The sequence below is a fragment of the Artibeus jamaicensis genome, unplaced genomic scaffold (assembly GCF_021234435.1).
Source record: "Artibeus jamaicensis isolate MK-2021 breed Jamaican fruit bat unplaced genomic scaffold, CSHL_Jam_final contig_240, whole genome shotgun sequence".
Taxonomy (NCBI): domain Eukaryota; kingdom Metazoa; phylum Chordata; class Mammalia; order Chiroptera; family Phyllostomidae; genus Artibeus; species Artibeus jamaicensis.
In genome coordinates this window covers 15,067,649-15,088,054 of record NW_026521506.1, presented here as the reverse complement: position 1 = coordinate 15,088,054, position 20,406 = coordinate 15,067,649, and the positions used below count along the sequence as shown (strand labels likewise).

Below are 20,406 nucleotides of genomic sequence, written 5' to 3'. Positions count from 1 at the left end.
ATTTGCCATTGATTTCTTCAGCTGTGCAATCTTTTAATTCGATTTAGTCATATTTGTTTATTTTTTCCTTTATATCTCTTGCCCTAGGGAACATATCAGTAAGAATATTGCTGCATGGAATATCTGAGATTTTCCTACCTATATTCTCCTCTAGGACTTTTATGGTGTCGTAATTTATACTATGTCTTTTATTCATCTTGACTTTATTCTGGTGTATGCTGTAAGTTGGTGGCCAAGTTTCATTTTTTTCCCCATTTACCTCTCTAGATCTCCCAACACTGTTTATTGAAGAGGTTATTTCTACTATATTTTATGCTCCTGTCCCCTTTGTCAAATATTAATTCACCATAGAGACTTGGGTTTACTTCTGGGCTTTCTATTCTGTTCCATTGATCTCTGTGTCTGTTCTTGCGTGTCTACAAGACTATCTTGTTGACAGTGGGCTTGTAATATAGTTTGATACCAGGTATTGTGTTCCCTCCTTCCTTTATTCTTCTTTCTCACAATTGCTGAGGCTATTTGGAGTCATTTATGGTTCCATATCAATTTTTGAAATATTTCTTCTATATCTGTGAAATATGTAATAGGTATTTTTATAAGGATTATGTGGAATGTATATATAGCTTTGGGTATATGGAAATTTTAATGATGTTAGTTCTTCCAATCCATCAATATGGTATATGCTTCCATTTGTGTGTTCCTTAATTTCTTTCTTTAGTGTTCTATGGTTTTATGAGTATAGGTCTTTTACATACTTGGTTAGGTTTATTCCTAGGTATTTAATTTTTCTCGATGCTATAGCAAATGGGAAATTTTCACCTAGGTTCTGGTTCTGATATTTCACTGTTGGTGTAGAAAAATGCTTTTGATTTTTGAATATTGATTTTATATCCCACTGTTTTGCCAAATTTACTTATTAACTTGAGTAGTTTTGGGGTGGAGCCTATAGGGTTTTCTATGTACACTATCATGTCATCTGCAAACAATGACAATTTTACTTCCTCCTTTCCAATTTGGACTCCTTTTATTTCTTTTTCTTATCTGATTGCTTTGGCTAGAACTTCCAATACTATGTTGAATAAATGTGGTGAAAGTAGACACCCTTGTCTTGTACATGATCTTAGGGGAAAAGCTTTTAGAGTTTGCCCACTGAGTGTGATGTTGACTGTAGGTTTCTCATATACAGCCTTTATTATGTTGGCATATGCTTGTTCTACTTCCAGTTTTCTGAGTGTTTTTCACAAATGGAGGCTATACTTTATCAAATGCTTTTTCAGCATTTATTGATGTGATCGTGTGTTTTTTGTTTTTTCATGTGATGTATCACATTTATTGATTTGCTAATATTGTACTCTCTTTGCGTCACTACAATTAATCCCACTTGATCACACCGTATGATCTTTTTAATGTATTGCTGGATGTAGTTTGCCAATATTTTATTGAAAATTTTAGTATCTATGTTCATCAGGGATATTTGCCTGTAGTTTTCTTTGTCTTTATCTGGCTTTGGAATTAGAGTGATGCTGGCCTCATAAAAAGAGTTTGGGGGAAAAAAGAATTTGGGAGTATTCTCTTTTCTTAAATTCTTTGGAGTAGTTTGAGAAGAATAGTGGTTGGATCTTCCTTAAATTGTTTGTGAAATTCTGTTCTGAAGCCAACTAGTCCAGGACTTAAGTGTGCCAGAAGTTTTTGATTACTGCTTGAATTTCACCGGCTGTTGTCAGTCTGTTCAGGCTTTCTGCTTCTTCTTGATTCAGTTTTGAAGATTATATATTTCTAGAAATTCGTTCATTTCACCCAGGTCTTCAAATTTCTTCACATATACTTGTTCATAGTAATTTCTTACAATCCTTTGTATTTCTGTGGTATCATTTGAAATTTCTCCTCAAATGAAATTTCTCCATTTCTGATTTTATTCATTTGTGTCCTCTCTCTCTCTTTTTCTTTATGAGTCTGGTTAAAGGCTTGTCAATTTTGTTCATCTTTTCAAAGAAGCAACTCCTCAACTTATTGATCCTTTGAATTGTTTTTTTTAGTCTCTATGTCATTTAATTCTGCTCTGATCTTGATTATGTCCTTCCTTCTACTTGCTCTGGGCCTCATTTGGTTGTTTTTCCTCCACTTCTTATAGATGTAGGGTTAGGTTGTTTATTTTAAATCTATCTATCTTTTTTGAGGTACACCTGTATCACTATGAACTTCCCTCTGAGGACTGCCTTCACTGTGTCCCATAGGTTTTAGACTGTTGTGTGTTCATTTTCACTTGTTTCCAGAAATGTTTTGCTTTCTTTCTTGACCTCATTATATACCCATTCATTGTTTAATAGCATGCTATTCAGTCTCCACAAATTTGAATGTTTTTGAGTTTTTTCCTTGAGGTTGGTTTCTAGGTTCAAGCCCTTGTGGTGTGAGAAAATGTTTGATATCATTTCTATTTTCTTGAATTTGTTGAGGCTTGTTTTGTGTCCTATCATGTGGTCTATCTTTGAAAATGTTCCATGTGCATTTGAAAAGAATGTGTATTTTACTTCTTTTGGATGAAAGTTTCTACATAAATATCAGTTAAGTCCATTCGACCTAGGGTGTCATTCAGTTTCACAATATGCTTGTTGATGTTTCATTTAGAAGAGATCCGTGGTTCACAGTAGGGTGTTAAAATCCTCTACTATAATTATGTTGCTGTGCATATCTTTCTTGAACTCCTCCAACAGTTTTCTTATATATTCGGGTGCTCCTGTGTTGGGTGTATATATGTTTACAATATTTATGTCTTCTTGATGGATTCTTCCCTTGAGTATTATGAAGTATCCTTCTGTGTCTCTTTTTATGTCCTTTGTTTTGAAATCTATTTTGTCTCATATAAGCATTGCTGCTGCGACTTTTGTTTTCTGTCCGTTTGCTTGGAATATTTTTTCCAGCCCTTCACTTTCAGTCTGGGTAAGTCTTTTGTTCTATGGCAGGTCTCTTGTAGGCAGCATATGTGTGGGCTTTGTTTTCCTATCCATTCAGCTACCTTATGTCTTTTGATTGGAGCATTTATTCTGTTTACATTTAAGGTTATTATTGATAGGTAGTTATTCATTGCCATTCTACCCCCTTTGTACCTGTGTTCCTCTCTCTTTCACTCTTTTTGTTCCTGTTCTTAAAGCAGTCCCTTTAGTATATCTTGCAGTGCTGGTTTGGAGGAGCTGTATTCTTTGAGCCTTTTTCTTGCTGGGTAAAGTAGTCTTGGTTGCAGGCCTCTGATTTTCATTACTTGGAATATTTCTTGTTTCTGATGAGAAGTTAGCTGGTGGCTTTATCAGGGCTCTCTTGTATGTTACTTCCTGTTTCTCCCTTGCTGCCTTTAAGATTCTCTCTTTGCCTTTGAATTTTGCCATTTTAATTATGATGTTTGTTGGAGTGGGCCTCTTTGGGTTCCTCTGGATTGGGGCCCTCTGTGCTTGCTGGATTTGTGTGACTTTTTCTCTCATCAAATTATGGAAGTTTTCCATCATTACTTTTCCAAACACTTTTTCTATCCCATGTTTCTTTTCTTCTCCTTCTGGTATCTCTATTATATGGATATTATTACATTTCATGGTGTCCTGCAGTTTCCTTAATTGACCTCCATTCTCTTGATTATTTTTTTCCTTTTTTTGTAGTTTCTGGCAGTTTTTTTTTTCTACCTTGTTTTCCAGCTTGCTCATTTGATCCTCTGCTTTATCCAGCTTGATTTTGATTCCTTCTGCTGTGTCCTTCAATTCAGAAATTGTACTCTCCATGTCCTCTTGGCTCTTTTTTATATTTTCTATATCCTTATTTAGGATGATGTATTTCACAGTAAGTTCCTTGTAGCTGCCCTGTAATTTTTTGTAATTCTCACTGTGCTCATCGACCTTCCTTATAACCATTGTTTTGAACTTAATATTTGATAGGTAACTTGTCTCTATTTATTTAGCACTCTTTCTGAGGATTCCTCCTTTCCTTTCAATTGGAGGTTGTTTCTTTTTCTTTCTATCATTTGTGATACTCTTCTTGTTTGTTTCTGCTTCTTAAATTTATCTGCTTTGACTCCCTGAGTTTGTGGCGTGATATTGTATGGTAGGAGACCTGGGAGATTCAGTGGTGTAGTCTTCTTGATCTCCTGAAGCTAATGCTCTTGGGATGCCCTTCATGCCATTTATGTTGGCTCTCTGATTATAACTGGATTTTGATTGTTGTTGGATTGTTCTTTCATAGATCCTTTCCTGTCACTGGTTGACTGAGGGTCACTCCATTCACTACATCTTGTATGCTGTTGTGCATGTGCTCTGTGTTTTCTTTCTGGGTCTGCCTCTCATGATGTCAGATGTTGACCCCATCTTAGACTTCCAGGGATCTACTGTCTTGGCTGTCTCCTTTAGTTGCTAATCTAGTTACTCATTGTATGGTTTAAAGATAGGGAAGTTGATGGCTAAAATTATGTCTTGTAGGTACAATACAAAGCGTACAATACAAAGCCTAGTGTATATTAAGGAGTGCAGAATTGCTGGTTTAACCCCTTGTGTGGGAAGGTTAATTTATTGAAAAGTAAATAAACAGGAAAAAATCATTTTTTTCTGGCTAGATATCCCACTTGATCTCCGTCAACAATCATGTTTAGCGCAGGGAGGACTAGACAAGGGAGTGTGAAATACTTGTTATAAGCCCTGATCACTGCTGTACAACTGTTACTAAACATAAATGGGGGTTCCACTGCCCACCATGACAAAAGGCAAACTCTAGAGCTAGAGACTTGTGAGAAAGATAAGAGGTTTTTATTCGGATACCGAATGATTTGGGTAAATAAGGAACTCCTTGTCTCGAAGTTCATCCCCTCTGCAAAACCCAATCAAATCAGCTGTACTCAGCAAGACTAAAACAAGAGGCACTTCCAAGGGATCCTGCTCTGTTTTAAAGTACCATCCTTTGGAGCCTTGCAGGTGGTTGCTAATTGGTCATCCAGGTAACTTGGCTTGTTCGCAGCTGCTGTCCAGCTTGGTTCCCTAATGGAGGCTGCATGTGGAGCTGATTTTGCCATTGGCCATGTTGCTTCTTGGACAATAAGGTCCCATGCTCCCAGTTTGAGGATTGTGTAAATTCACTGGCAAATGTTCCATCAGATTGGGTGAAAGAGAGAGAGACTCCCTGCAAGAGTCCATGGGCCATGTGACTGCTATGATCACATGGTCCATGGAGAAGACAGGACAGTGCACTGTCCCAGTGCAGATCCAAAGCAGTAAACAATGGGCAAGATAGAGTTTCTTTGTTCCCCTGGGTTTATATTAGTGTTGGGTATGGGATGGACCAAGTATTTTCTCAGAATGACCAATTAACTTCCTAAACCCATGTGCCTTGCTTGGGTGGGTCTACTTCTCAAGCAATCCCTTCTTTCCCCTAACTACACTGACAGGTCTCTTTGGTCTAGCACTTCCCTTGCTGCCATTTTTGACTTCTTTGTGCATGTACCTATCTTCTCCTAGTCCCACCCCCAATCTGGGTACCAGAAGGCAGTAGAAGGGCTTTTTCCTATATCCAATTATCTTGCTAGCCTTACATGTGCCCATTGTAAGAACTTCCTCCTGCCACCATCATTGCCAATGGGGAGGACTTCCATGGTGCTCCATCAACTCAGTGCCTCCAATGCCTATATGAAGCAAGTTGCCCATACTTGGAGCCCACAGGCAAACGGTGACCAAACCAAAAATCTAAATAAAGGGACCCTGGAAACCCAGAACTACCTCTCACGTAGTGCCAAGAATGGCCTCAGTGGGAAGGTTGAGACATCTGCAGCCAGGAGTAAGACCTCCCCAACTGGGATGGAGTGTCTACAAGGCACATGCTTGGTCCCCTGGGCAATGTGGCATTGCATTTAGAAGTGAAACTCAGAATCCTCATCATGGCCCCAAGCATTTCATGAAAGTATTGTCTGACTGCATGCCATGCCCTCAGTGCTCAAACATCTGACCTCCATCCCCAAGGAGCAAGGGTCAGCACACAAGTGGCTCCCAGGTTCCATTTTCATGGCCAAGATCCATCCTCCCCAAAGATCCCTCCTATTCTCTGCTCTCAAGCAGTCTGGACTCCACTCCCAGCAGTCCAGACAGGCTGTCTATTGGTATTACAACCACCTTGAAACCCAAACCTTCTTGGTATGAGTCAGCAGGGATCAGCTTCCTCAAGGTAGGACATCATTTGCATTATAATTATAATTTTTCAAAGATCCTCCTTCATTCCTGGTTGGTGTGGCTCAGTGGATTGAGTGCCGGCCTGTGAACCAAGGGATCATTGGTTCAATTCCCAGTCAGGGCACATGCCTGAGTTGTGGGCCAGGTCCCTGGTTGGGGGCACCAGAGAGGCAACCATGCATTGATGTTTTTCTTCCTCTCTGTCTCCCTCCCTTCCTCTCTATCTAAAAATAAGTAAATAAATCTTTTTAAAAAGTTCCTCCTTCAACCTCCTACAAATCATAGGCAGAAGACCATGGGTCTTAGTTTGGGCTATGCATTAATCAGCCATATAGAGAGCCATGTGCTGAGATCCAGCACTGACCCTCAATAAATTTGGGAAGGAGCCTAGGCTTCTCTTGGTTGCCCTCTGGCAGAACCCAAATTGCTGTTTGTCATTTGCCTTTTTTCTTTATCCAACATGACCTAGAATCATTGTTCTTAGCCTTCATACAGGAAAACCATGGGATGAACTAATCCCAATAAGAAAACAGGTGATTATTCACTAAGTAATGATATCCCACCCTTAGAGGACTTGCATTTTAACAGGGGTATAAGTATACATCCTACAGCTTTCCTAGTGCCCCTCAAATTTTGTGCTACTCTGAAGACTCATGTATTAGTAAAAAGATATTATGAAAGAGATGTTGGCATTAGGGCTGTCACAGGTCAATCATGGGAGGAGCAAATTCAAAATCACTCGAAATGCCCATGGAAAAGTTGTGTTATTGTTTCCTCCCCTAAAAGCATCTGTAAACTTTTTGTCAAACCCAAACCCTCCCTTTACCCATATAAAGTATAGAAAACATATTTGGACCATGAATATAGTCTGTCTTGGAGTAAGATTTAAGAGTTTCTGGGAAGTTCATTGATCAAAAATATGATATGGCTGCTCTGGCTGGCTAGGATTTGTCTTTTTTCTTATCATTCTATGACAAAGAGTGATAGAATAGAAAGAGCCCTGGCCTAGAATTTGTATCTTAATGGAATCTACTTAACCTATTTAATCTTCAATTTCTTAATTCACACAATGAGGGGAATAATAGTACTTACCTCATAAGTTTGCTTGAGGTTTAAATGATATTATGCATATATAAAGCACCTAGCACAATGTAATTCTCAATACATAGTAGTTATTAGTTTTTGTGAGGCCTCATAGTAGAAACCTGGAGCTGTGCGTTAGCTCTGGGTACTTGGAGGTAAGTCTGTAGACTATTGAAACTAGTTATTTTGAGGAAAGAACCATTAGTAGAGAGGCGCAAAAATGCATAGCAATAAAACCTTTAAAGAAGCAAAACCATGCTCCAAGGAAGCATCATCAGCATCACCACCAGCAGCCACCTGAAAATGAGCAACAAGCCAGAAGCCAAAATGAAGGCTTGACTTTTGACCTGAAGAATTTTAGGAAACCATAACACAAGCATTTCACCAAGTGAAGCCTGCTTTTTGTGGGCAATCTTCCTCCTGATTTCACTGAGGAGGAAATGAGGAATGAGGAAATATTTGAGAAATATGAGAAGGCAGGTAAAGTCCTCATCTATAAGGAAAAGAACTTTGGCTTTATCCACTTGGAAACATGAACCCTAGTGGAAATTGCTCAAATGAATCTGGACAACATGCCACATCATGGAGAGCAGCTGTATATGTTTTGTCTGTCATAGCACATTCTTTACAGCCCAGAACTTTCTCAGTTTGTGTCCAACAAACTGCTGGAGGAAGGATTTCTATTTTTGGCCAGGTGGAGAGGTCTGTAGTCATTGTGGGTGATCAAGGAAGGAAGTCCCTCAGGAAAAGGCACTGATGAGTTCTTGGGGAAGCCAGCTGTTCGGAAAGCTCTGGACAGATGCAGTGAAGGGTGCTGCCTGCTAAGTACCTTCCTCAGGCTGAAGCTGGGGAGCCTGCCTATGGACCAATTAGATGATGAAAAGGGATTTACAGAAAAGCTGGTTATAAAGAACTAGCAATTTCTGAAGGAGGAAGAGCAGCCATCTAAATCTGCACAGCCTGGCTCCTTTGAGTATGAGTATGCCATACATTGGAAGGCTGTCACTGAAAGGGAGAAATAACAGCAGGGCCAAGTGGACCGAAACATCAAGGAAGCTTGTGACAAACAAGATGGAGATGGAGGCTGCTTGGCATGAGTACCAGGTCATGCTAATGAGACAGAATCTTCCCATTCTCTGTCAAATGTGGTGGTATTACATGATACCCTGATATGAATCATTCAGGCAGTTGTCATACTGCATTAATTGCAGAGGAACTGGATTCTATACAAGGTATTGCCAAAGATTCATTACTAAATAGTCATCCAGCAGTTCTTTGAAAGGTTGCATTGGGTGACAAGGGCACTAAATCCTTCTATGTGTTACTGCTCCAAGAAAGGACAACTGGAAATTACACCATGTTATTTTTCTCTTTTCTTTCCAGAAGAGAGAATGTGTAATTACTCACTTGGGCCATTCCCATCCTTTCCTTGACGTTTTCAGTCTTTGAAGATATTTGTTCTCTTGCACTCAGAATCTTACACTTTCTTTATTACTTCTTCTTTTAAAATTTTGTACTATTGTTCAATTAAACTTATCCCCATTCCCCTTCCCATCACTCTCCCTTGCCCCATGCACCCTCCACCTCCCACATTCAATGCTCTACCCTTGTTTTTGTCCTTGGTTCCTTCACACACGTTCCTTTCTATACAAAACAATATCTTTTAAACAAATATTAAATAAAAATGAATATGTCATTGGAAGGCCATCCTTGTTTAAAGTATCCAAAATCAAAGTGAGTTTACAGACCTTGAACCTCTAACCCAAGTTCCAATCTCATATTTCAAACTACTTGGAGATCATCTCTACTTGAACGTGCCACCATTACCTCAAACTCCTTATATCCAAAACCAAATGTTTTACCGTTGTTCCAAACCATCTCCTCTTCTCACTTGTTAAAAAATTTCAGTTGAGGACACTACCACAACCCCATCATTTAGGCTTAGAATCCTTGGAGTTATCCTGGATTCCTTTCTTTCCTTCATCTTCCCTTTCATAGATGACTAAGTCCTGGTTGTACTGCCTTTGACTTACCTTTGAATTGGCATTTGATTTGCCTCTGCCTCTTTATTTCCACTGCCACTATCTCAGTTCTGGTTCTTATCATACCATGGCTGGATTCCTACAAGGGCCCATTCACTGGTTTGATTTAATTCTATCCATCTTGTTGGCCACTGACAGATTAATCTTCCTACAAATCTGCTTTCAGTATGTCACATCTCCACTCAAAATTCTACAAGAGCTGCCTATTGCTTATGATAGCAAGTCTAAATAAACCTATCATTCAAGTGTTTTCTATTATTTCATAACATAAACCCCCTGTTCCAGCCAGAGTTCCAGCATCACTGTGTCAGTATAAACCACAAATCATACCTATTCTTGCTTCTAGTCCCTTGTTTGTGTCTATGCCCTCTTCTGTCTCCTCTGATTTGCAAACCATTCCATCTTTTAAGGACTATGTTAATTCCCAGTTCCTCCATTAATCTCTCCTTGATTTCTCTGGCATACACAGAGTACTTCCTATGTCTGTTTTTCAGCAAAACAACAGTGATTTTCAACCAGTGTGCCATAAGAGGCACAGTGATGTGCCACAAGAATTTTTAAAACATGAAATACCCAACTATTTATTTAGGGACACTAGCATCTTTTCCCTTAGATTTTCAAATTAAAAAATGATGACCACCAACACAACAATAGCTGTCCAGTGTGAATAAATAAAAATTATATTTTTTGTCAGATTGGCAAAAAATAGATTTTGGCATGATACAGTATTTTAATGATTCAGTTATATGTGCAATGAGATAAAAATGGTTGAAAATTTCTGGCCTACTACAATATTTAGTAACTAATCAGATGGTATAAGTGAAAAACACTAACAGAGTCAGGAGACCTGGGTGCAACTCCTGGCCTTGCCTATGACTTTAATGGGTGACATTCAGCAAGTTTCTTCTATTCTCTGGGCTTTGGTGTCCTCTGAAGTAAAATAAGAGTTAAACCACAATAATATTTCTCAAATACCAGTCATTTGCACAGTGCCTTCATGTATCTTGCATCTGCAATCTGTCTCTACATTTACTTAAACTTTATCTTACTTTTTCATTTAAATACATTTTATTGTGGTAAAATATACAGAAGATAAAACAATTTTAAACATTTTAAAGGGTACAGTTCAGTGACATTAAGTACATATATAATGTCAGGCAATCATTACCACCATCACCGTCCATCTCCAGAACACTTCCCATCTTGCAAAACTGAAAGTTCGTACACATTAAATAGTAATTCCCCATTCCCTACTTCTCAAATCCCCAGTAACCACCATTCTATTCTATGCCTCTCTGAATTTGACTACTCTGGGTATTTCATATAAGTAAAATCATGCAGTATTTGTTCTTTTGTGATTAGCTTATTTCACTTAACATCATGCCTTCAAGGTTCATTCATGTTACAGCATGTGTCAGAATTAAATACATTTTTAATAAAAGGAACTTATATCAGTGAACTAATAGGTATATGAAATGGCTATATTATTTCTCATATACTTTCAAACAAATACTTAAAAGTAAAGTTTGTGTATCTCAATCCTATCACTAGTGTGCCCCCACTCTTTAGGAAAATGACCTGATTATTTTCATAGGCCTGTCAAATCTTAAGTACATATGAATCAACTGGAAAAGTGGTTTTCAGTCATGGCTGATTATCAGAATTCAAGTGGCTTTGAGAAATACCAGGGTCCTATCCCAGATCTACTGAATCAGATTTTCTGGAGACGGTGTGTGTGATAATCCACCAAGTTTAGAGCCACTGCTCCACAACTGACTTGAAGGCAGGGCTCCAGGTCTATGTCTCTTTTATATTTCTGATAGCACAGTGCTGATCACAGAGGTCAAACTGAAAAATATTGTATTGAATGATAGAGATTTTCCGGATATTTAGTGGCTGGTTGGATCCCTCTGAGAAATGTGGAGTCTAAACCCTGAGATGGGATCCCCAGCCTAGAGCACAAGAGCCCAAAAAGTACACAGATAATATCAAGCTGTGAAAAGTGTCAGGGTTGCAGAGACAGATGGCTGGAGACACAAGAGCCATTTAAAGGGCCAACACAAAAATTGACATTTGCAGCCACTTAACCTGGGCTTTGGGAAAGGGGAAAGTGGAAGAGTAGACTAGAGATGCTTGAGGAGAGACTGTGGAAGAGTCTTTGGGGAGAGAACTGAGAGAGTAGCTGCCAGGAATTCCAGTGCTGAATCATCCCCCACACTGCAGCAGCCATTCTGCTCAGGCAGACCACTCCCCTCTGAGCGGCAGCAGCCTGAGGGGAAACAATAGCCCCACCCCCAGGAGGGACTCTGCTCCACTTTGTAGTGCTTCGGCCTGACTGCTGAGTGAATAGTGACTAGATTAACAACTGAAGGAGTCAGCCAAAGACAGTAGACCCCTGGAAGTCTGGAACAGGCTGCCTAAGGTCAAAGAGCATCACCATCCGATATCACCAGAGGTGGATCCAGAAAGAAAAAACAATGGTAAATATTAGATGCTAATGAGATGAATTCATTGTGGTTTTCTCCATGATTTGCAATGTTTTCTTTCCTGCATAGCCTTTTAACATTAATTTCTTCTCCTTCAATTTTGTGCTTAAGTCACAAGATTTTATATTATAGTTTATTTCAATTCTCATATTTTCTTCTTCCCTTCTCTTACTCTATTTTACTTTTTCCTTTACTCTTATTATTTTTGTTTTAAATTTTGTTTTCTCTCTTGCTACAACCTGTTCCCTTCCACATACTTACTATTTCTTCCCTATCCACCCTCTCAAAACCATTTTCTTGTAAACAATCATCTCACATTCTTTTTCTCATTCTTAAAATACCTGTGTTCTCTCTCCATCTTCAGCAGTCTTTGCTCATTGGCTGTGGATAGGGTAGTTGCTGTTTCATTTTTTAAATTTTATCTCTGGATCTTCACTATTTTTGTATTTCAAATCCCAAATTTTACCATTGCCTTCCCATTCTCTTTTTTTCATCTCAAATTTTAATTTTTCCCTGTCTTAGCTTGGTTTTCATTTCTCACTCTTAGAGTACCCTCTACCTCTATCTTCTCAAAATCACTTCCTATTCCCCTAGACATTTCTTAATGTCTTTTCTTTCTTTTTCCCCCCTCTATTCCCATCCCACATATTCTAATTGTAGTTAATTTGTTGTTGATAGTGTTGTGGTGGATCTTTTACTCCAAGTTGGTGCCTGTTTCTTTATTATTTATATATTTTTTCCTTTTTCTTTCTCTTTCTTACTTTATTTTATTTTTTTAAATTTCTGGGAGCTCGGGGAAGATGACAGCAGAGTAGGACAAAGCATTTCACTTCCCACCACACACCAGAGAAAACCCCGGCTGATCTGTGGAGGAGCACAGCAAATAGCCAACAGGAACCCAGCATATAGAAAGGTAGGAGTCCAGAAATTGGAGCTGACACTGAATGACCATATGGTGAGGAGATGGCTGCAGGTCAGTAAGGTCCGAGGGAACAGCACAAAGGCCTCAGTCCCTCCACCAGGTCGCGCCAGGGCCTGGGCCAGTCCGTCTTGGTGTCTGGGAGCTGAGGGCTAGCAGCAAGGTCCATGGGAAGGAGCTGGTCATCAGCTCCCTCCCTACCTGTCTGGGCACAATTTGAAAAACACCAGGAGACATCTGCTTGCTTAAAGTGTCAGAGATAGGAATGAGCATGAAGAAGCAAATGAGAGGGCTCTGATCACCCATGGAGTCTGTGGATGCCAGCTTGGGAGAATTGAGTTGCCCTTGCATTCCCTCATAGTGCTGGGAAAGTTTTGTGCCCAAGCCTGAGGGACCAGGGAAGCTGGGCCGAATAGACCTCCACCAAACCAGCTCGGCAAGAGATGCTAAAAAGACTGCTCTAAGGAAAGGAAGGAAAAGAGAGAGACAGAGAGGACCACAGGTATAAAAATGGCAATGAATAAGTACCTATCAATAATAACCTTAAAAGTAAATGGATTAAATGCTCCAATCAAAAGACGTAGAATAGCTGAATGGATAAGAAAGCATGAGCTACACAATGCTGCCTACAAGAAACCCACCTCAGGACAAAAGACCATCACAGACTAAAAGTGAAGGGCTGGGAACAAATCTTCCAAGCAAAAGAACAAGAAAAAAAAGCCGGGGTAGCAATACTCATATCAGACAAAATAGACTTCAAAAAAGGCCCATAAAGAGACACCCAGAAAGTCACTACAAAATACTCAAGGGACGAATCCACCAAGAAGACATTAACATTGTACATATATATGCACCCAACATAGGAGCACCTAATATATCAAAAGAATATTAGAGGAATTCAGGAAACATATTGACAGCAACAAAATTATAGCAGGGGATTTCAATACCCCACTGTCAAAAATAGACAGATGTTTTAGACAAAATATCAACAGAGATACTGTGGCATTGAACAATACCCTAGATGAAATGGACTTAACTGATATATATAGAACCCTTCATCCTAAAGAAAATAAATACACATTCTTTTTAAATGCACATGGAACATTTTCAAAGATAGACCACATGATTGGACACAAAATGAACCTCAACAAATTCAAGAAAATTGAAATCATACCAAGCATTTTCTCCAACCACAAAGGACTGAAACTGGAAACCAACCCTGAAGGAAAAAAACTCAAACACTCAAAATTATGGAGATTGAATGGCATGCTATTAAAAAACGAATGAGTCAAGAATGAAATCAGGGAAGAAATCAAAGTTTCACAACAACCCAAAACTTATGTGACACAGCGAAGACAGTCCTGAGAGGGAAGTTCATAGCAATACAGGTCTACCTAAAGAAGATAGAAACATTTCAAACAAACAACCTTAACCTTACACCTGCAAGAACTTGAGGAGCAACAAGAAAGACAGCCCAGAGCAAGTAGAAGTAGGAAATAAGCAAGATCAGAGCAGAACTAAATGACATAGAGACTAAAAGCACAATTCTAAGGATCAATGAATCCAGGAGCTGTTTTTTTTAAAGATAAACAAAATAGGAGGACTTCCGCCAAGATGGAGACGTAGATGGAGGATCCACCTCGCCTCTGTGCACAACCAAATCTAAGAACAACTATTTTTAACAGCAGTCACAACCAAGCCACACGGAAAATTGACAATACGGAGTCCAAAGGACAACTAGATACTCGGCTGGACCGGTACGAGGAGCGAGGCCAGCAGCGGAGCAGGTTAGCAAGAAAAAATTCCCGGGGCGGTGCGCGGTGCGCACAGGCAACCGAGGGCACTGATCGCCAGCGAGCTGGCTGGCGGAGCGCACAGGGAAGAGGCGCGGTGGGTCAGTCGGTCGCACGCATTTACTGTGCTGAGAAACCAGTGAGAAGGGAAAACCCGCGCGGTGCAGCAGGCTCGCACAATTAGGATCAGATAAACAAGCCCGAGGCGTGTGAGTGACTGGATGCACTGGGTTAGCGGAGAGGAACTCCATTGCTCCCTCTCTGACCCCGCCCCCACACACAGCGTCACAAACCAGCGACCTGGGTCGCCCCGTCCTGGTAAACAACTAAGGCTTCGCTCCGCTCACTTAACAGCACGAATAGACCAAAAATGGCTCTAGGACAACTCAGAGCCCCAGAACCGATAGACCTAAGTGATAAAGAAATAGCCAGTCTTTCAGATGCACAGTTCAAAACACTGGTTATAAGGATCCTTACAGAACTGGTTGACTTTAGTCACAAATTAGAGAAACATATGGAAGCTAAATTAATTGAAATGAATGGGGATACAAAAGATACCAATAGTAATGGAAAAAAAATTGGGACTCAAATCAAGGGAGAGAACCAGAAGGAAGAAAAAAATGATCAAACAGAAAGGAATGAAGAAATAAGAATTCAGAAAAATGAGGAGAAGCTTAGGAACCTCCAGGACATCTTTAAACGTTCCAACATGCGAATTATAGGGGTACCAGAAGGGGGAAAGGCACAACCACCAGTTGAAAAATTATTTGAACAAATAATAAAGGAGAATTTCCCCAAGATGGCAAAGGAAATAGACTTCCAAGAAATCCAGGAAGCTCAGAGAGTCCCAAAGAAGTTGGACTCAAGAAAGAACACACCAAGGCACATCATAATTACATTAGCCAAGATTAAAATGAAGGAGAGAATCCTAGAAGCAGCAAGAGATAAGGGGACAGTCACCTACAAAGGAGTTCCCATCAGACTGTCAGCTGATTTCTCAAAAGAGACCTTACAGGCAAGAAGGGGCTGGACAGAGGTATTCCAAGTCATGAAAACCAAAGATCTAAAACCAAGATTGCTCTACCCAGCAAAACTTTCATTTAGAATGGAAGGACAGATAAAGTGCTTCTCAGATAAGACCAAATTCAAGGAGTTCATCATCACCAAGCCCTTACTATATGAAATGTTAAAGGGACGTACCTAAGAAAAAGAAGATAAAAAAGATGAACAGTGAAAGGACAGCAAACTCACAGTTATTAACAACCACACCTAAAACAAAAGCAAACTAAGAGGATAGCTAGATCAGGAGCAGAACCATAGAAATGAAGATCTCAGGGAGGGTTAGCAACAGGGGAGTGGGAGGAGGGGAAGGGGGGAGAAGGTACAGAAAATAAGTAGCATAGACAGTAGATAGAAAATACATAGGGGGGGAGGGTAAGAATAGTAGGGGAAATACAGAATCTAAAGAATTTGAGACAAATGTTCATGAACTAAAGGGGGAAATGGTGGGGGAGGGGTATGCAGGGTGGAGGGGAAGGGAGGGGGAATAGAGCAAATGTAATGGCATAATCAATAAAAAAAATAAATTAATAAAAAAAAAAAAAAAAATAAAGATAAACAAAATAGACAAGCCTTTAAGTAGTCTCATCAATAAAGGAAGAGAGAGGACCCAAATAAATACAATCAGAAATGAAAAAGGAGGGACTACAACTAATACCACAGAAATAGGGGGGATTGTAAGAAATTACTATGAAGAACTATATGCCAAGAAATTTGAAAACCTAAGGGAAATGGACACATTTATAGAAAAATATAGTCTTCCAAAAGTCAATGAAGAAGAACTAGAAAACCTGAACAGACCAATAACAGCAGATGAAATTGAAGCAGTAATCAAAAAAACTCCCGTCACACAAAAGCCCTGGACCAGATGGTTTCACAAGAGAATTCTACAAAGCATTTAAGGAAGAGATAAACTCTACTCTTCACAGACTATTCAAAAAATCCAAAAGGATGGAAAACTCCCAAACTCTTTTTTTTTATGAAGCCAGAAACATCCTAATTCCAAAATCAGACAGAGACACAACAAAGAATCATAACTTCAGGCCAATATCGCTGATGAACATAGACTCTGAAATCCTCAACAAAATATTGGCAAATTGCATCCAACAATATATCAAAACGATCATACACCATAACCAAGTGGGATTCATCCCAGGGATGCAAGGCTGGTTCAATATTTGCAAATCAGTAAATGTAATACATCACATAAATGAATCAGTAAAAGTAATACATCACATAAACAAAAGCAAAGATAAAAATCACATGATCATATCAATAGATGCAGAAAAGGCTTTAAATAAGATACAATACCCATTTATGATAAAAAACACTCAGCAAAGTGGGTACAGAGGGAGCATTCCTCAACATAATAAAGGCCATATATGAGAGACCTACAACCAACATCATACTCAATGGGCAAAAACTAAAATCTTTTCCACTAAGATAAAAAATGAGACAAGGTTGTCCACTTTCACCACTGCTATTCGATGTAGTATTGGAAGATTTAGCCACAGTGATCAGACAAGAAAAGGAAATAAAAGGCATCCAAATTGGAAAGGAGGAAACAAAACTGTCACTCTTTGTAGATGACACGATAGTGTAAATGGAAAATTCTATACTTTCTACTCAAAAACTGCTCAAACTAATAAATGAATTTGGTAAAACAACAGAATACAAAATCAACATCCAGAAATCAAAGGCATTTTTGTATATTAACAATAAATCAGCAGAAGCAGAAATCAAGGGAAAAATCCCATTCAATATAGCAAAAACAAAAATAACATACCTGGGAATAAAACTAACTAAGAAAGTAAAAGACCTGTATGCAGAAAACTACACAACATTGAAGAAAGAAATCAAGGAAGACACAAACAAATGGAAACATATACCATGTTCATGGATTGCAAGAATTAACATCATCAAAATGTCCATACTACCCAAAGCAATATACAGATTCAATGCAATACCTATTAAAGTACCAATGACATAATTCACAGACATAGAACAAACACTTCAAAAATTTATATGGAACCATAAATGACCCAGAATAGCAGCTGCACTTCTGAGAAAGAAGAACAAAGTAGGAGGGATCACAATACCTGATATCAAACTGTATTACAAAGCCACTGTAATCAAAACAGCCTGGTACTGGCATAAAAACAGGCACATAGACCAATGGAACAGAACAGAGAGCCCAGAAATCAACCCAACTCTCTACAGTCAATTAATATTTGACAAAGGGGGCAGTAACATAAAATGGAGTAAAGATAGCCTCTTCAACAAATGGTGTTGGGAGAATTGGACAGCTATGTGCAAAAAATGAAACTTGAGCATCAACTTACACCATACACCAAAATAAATTCAAGGTGGATAAAAGTCTTAAATATAAGCCATGACACCATTAAAGTCCTAGAAGAGAACATTGGCAAGAATATCTCAGATATTTCACGCAGCAACATTTTTACTGATATGTCCCCTAGAGCAAGGAATAGAAAGGAAAGAATAAACAAATGGGATCTCATAAAAATAAAAAGCTTCTGTGTGCCTAAAGAAAACAGCATTAAATTCAAAAGACAACCAACTGTATAGGAAAATATATTTGCCAATGATACTTCAGACAAAGGTTTAATATCCAAAATATACAAAGAACTCACACGACTCCACTCTAAGAAGACATCTAACCCAATTAAAAAATGGGAAAAGGACTTGAACAGACACTTCTCCAAGGAGGACATACAGAACATCCAGAGACACATGAAGAGATGCTCAATGTCGTTAGCTATCAGAGAGATGCAAATTAAAACCACAATGAGATACCACTATACACCGGTCAGGATGCCTATCATAAACAAACAACAAATGTTGGAGAGGTTGTGGGGAAAAGGGGTCCTTAGTTCACTGTTGGTGGGATTGCAGACTGGTACAACCATTATGGAAAACAGTATGGAATTTTCTCAGGAAAATAAAAATCAGCCTGCCTTTTGACCCAACAATTCCACTGCTGGGATTATATCCTAAGAATCCTAAAACATCAATATCAAAGAACCTATGCACCACAATGTTCATAGCAGCACAATTTACAATAGCCAAGAGTTGGAAGCAACCTTGTTGCCCATCAGTAAATGAGTGGATCAAAAATTGTGGTACATATACACAATGGAATTCTATGCAGCAGAGAGAAAGAAGGAGCTACTACTCTTTGCAACAACATGGATGGAACTGGAAAGCATTATGCTGAGTGAAATAGGCCAGGTGTTGAAAGACAAATACCATATGATCTCACCTTTAATAGGAAGCTAAACAACAAAACAAACAAGCAAGCAGAATAAAAACAGAGACACTGATATAAAGAACAGGCTGACAGGGACCAGAGGGGAGAGGGGAAGGAATTTCAGGGGAAAAAGGGGAAGGATTTACAGGAACTAGTAAAAAGGACACATGGACAAAAACTAAGGGGGGTGGAAATGGGAGGGAGGTGGGGAGCACTCAGGTGGTGGGCTGGAATGGGAGTAAAAGACAGAAAACTGTACTTGAACAATAATTAAATTAAAAAAATTATATAAAAAATTTTCTGTTTAAACCTAATGCTATATGCTTCCCATCTGTCACTCCATTCTGCCCTCTTTATTACCTTTTATTTCTCATGTAAATTTTACTTTCTTTGCATTGGTGTGATTCTCTACTCTTATTAGTGATCCTCCCTCCACCTTCTCAAAATCACTTTTCTTCCAATAGGTCATCCATTTTCACTCTCCTTTCTTATAATACTCTTAATGTATTTATACCCTTATTAATACTGGTAAATTTCTGGTTGATAGTGGGGTTTTAGGTGGGACTTATTTTTGCAAGTGTGGGTTTGCTTCCTGGGCTTTGTGATTTTGTTCTGGCACATCTGCACAACAGCATACAAGACATGGTGGGTGGAGTGACCCTCAGACAGCCAGCCAGAGGGAAAGACCAACCAAAGAATGACCCAATAACAAACAAAACCAAATTACATCCAGAGAGCCAAGAAAAATGGCACAAAGAGATTCCCAATAGCATCAAGTCCAGGAGATCAAGGAGTCAACATCACTGAATCACAGAGCTCAGATACCATAGAAGTTCATACTACAAACACAGGGAGTCAAAACAGATCATTTTTTTTAATTTATATTTTTATTGATTATGCCATTACAGTTGTTTTATTCCCCCCCTTCATTCCCCTCCACCCTATCCCCCCGTCCCCATCATTACCCCCCTGTAGTTTATGACCATGTGTCTCAAGTCCTTTAGATTCTATATTTCCCATACTATTCTTGTCCCCCATCTATTTCCTATCTACTGTCTATGCTACTTATTTTCTGTACCTTCTCCCCCCTTCTCCTCCCACTCCCCTGTTGCTAACCCTCCTTGAGATCTTCAGTTCTATTTTTCCACTCCTGATCTAGCTGTCCTCTTAGTTTGCTTTTGTTTTAGGTGTGGTTGTTAATAACTGTGAGTTTGCTGTCCTTTCACTGTTCATGTTTTTTTTTTAACTTTTTTTCTTAGATAAGTCCCTTTAACATTTCATAGAATAAGGGCTTGGTGATGATGAACTCCTTGAATTTGATCTTATCTGAGAAGCTCTTTATCTGTCCTTCCATTCTAAATGAAAGTTTTGCTGGATAGAGCAATCTTGGTTGTAGGTCTTTGGATTTCATGACTTGGAATACCTCTTTCCAGCCCCTTCTTGCCTGTAAGGTCTCTTTTGAGAAATCCACTGACAGTCTGATGGGAACTCCTTTGTAGGTGACTGTCCCCTTAGCTCTTGCTGCTTCTAGGATTCTCTCCTTCATTTTAATCTTGGCTAATGTA

General features: G+C 39.1%; 1 pseudogene; it reads left to right on the top strand.

Annotated features, from left to right (window-relative positions):
- The first annotated feature begins 7,491 nt into the window (after window positions 1–7,491).
- LOC119041992 (non-POU domain-containing octamer-binding protein-like) lies at window positions 7,492–8,441 on the top strand (annotated as a pseudogene).
- The last annotated feature ends 11,965 nt before the right edge of the window (window positions 8,442–20,406 follow it).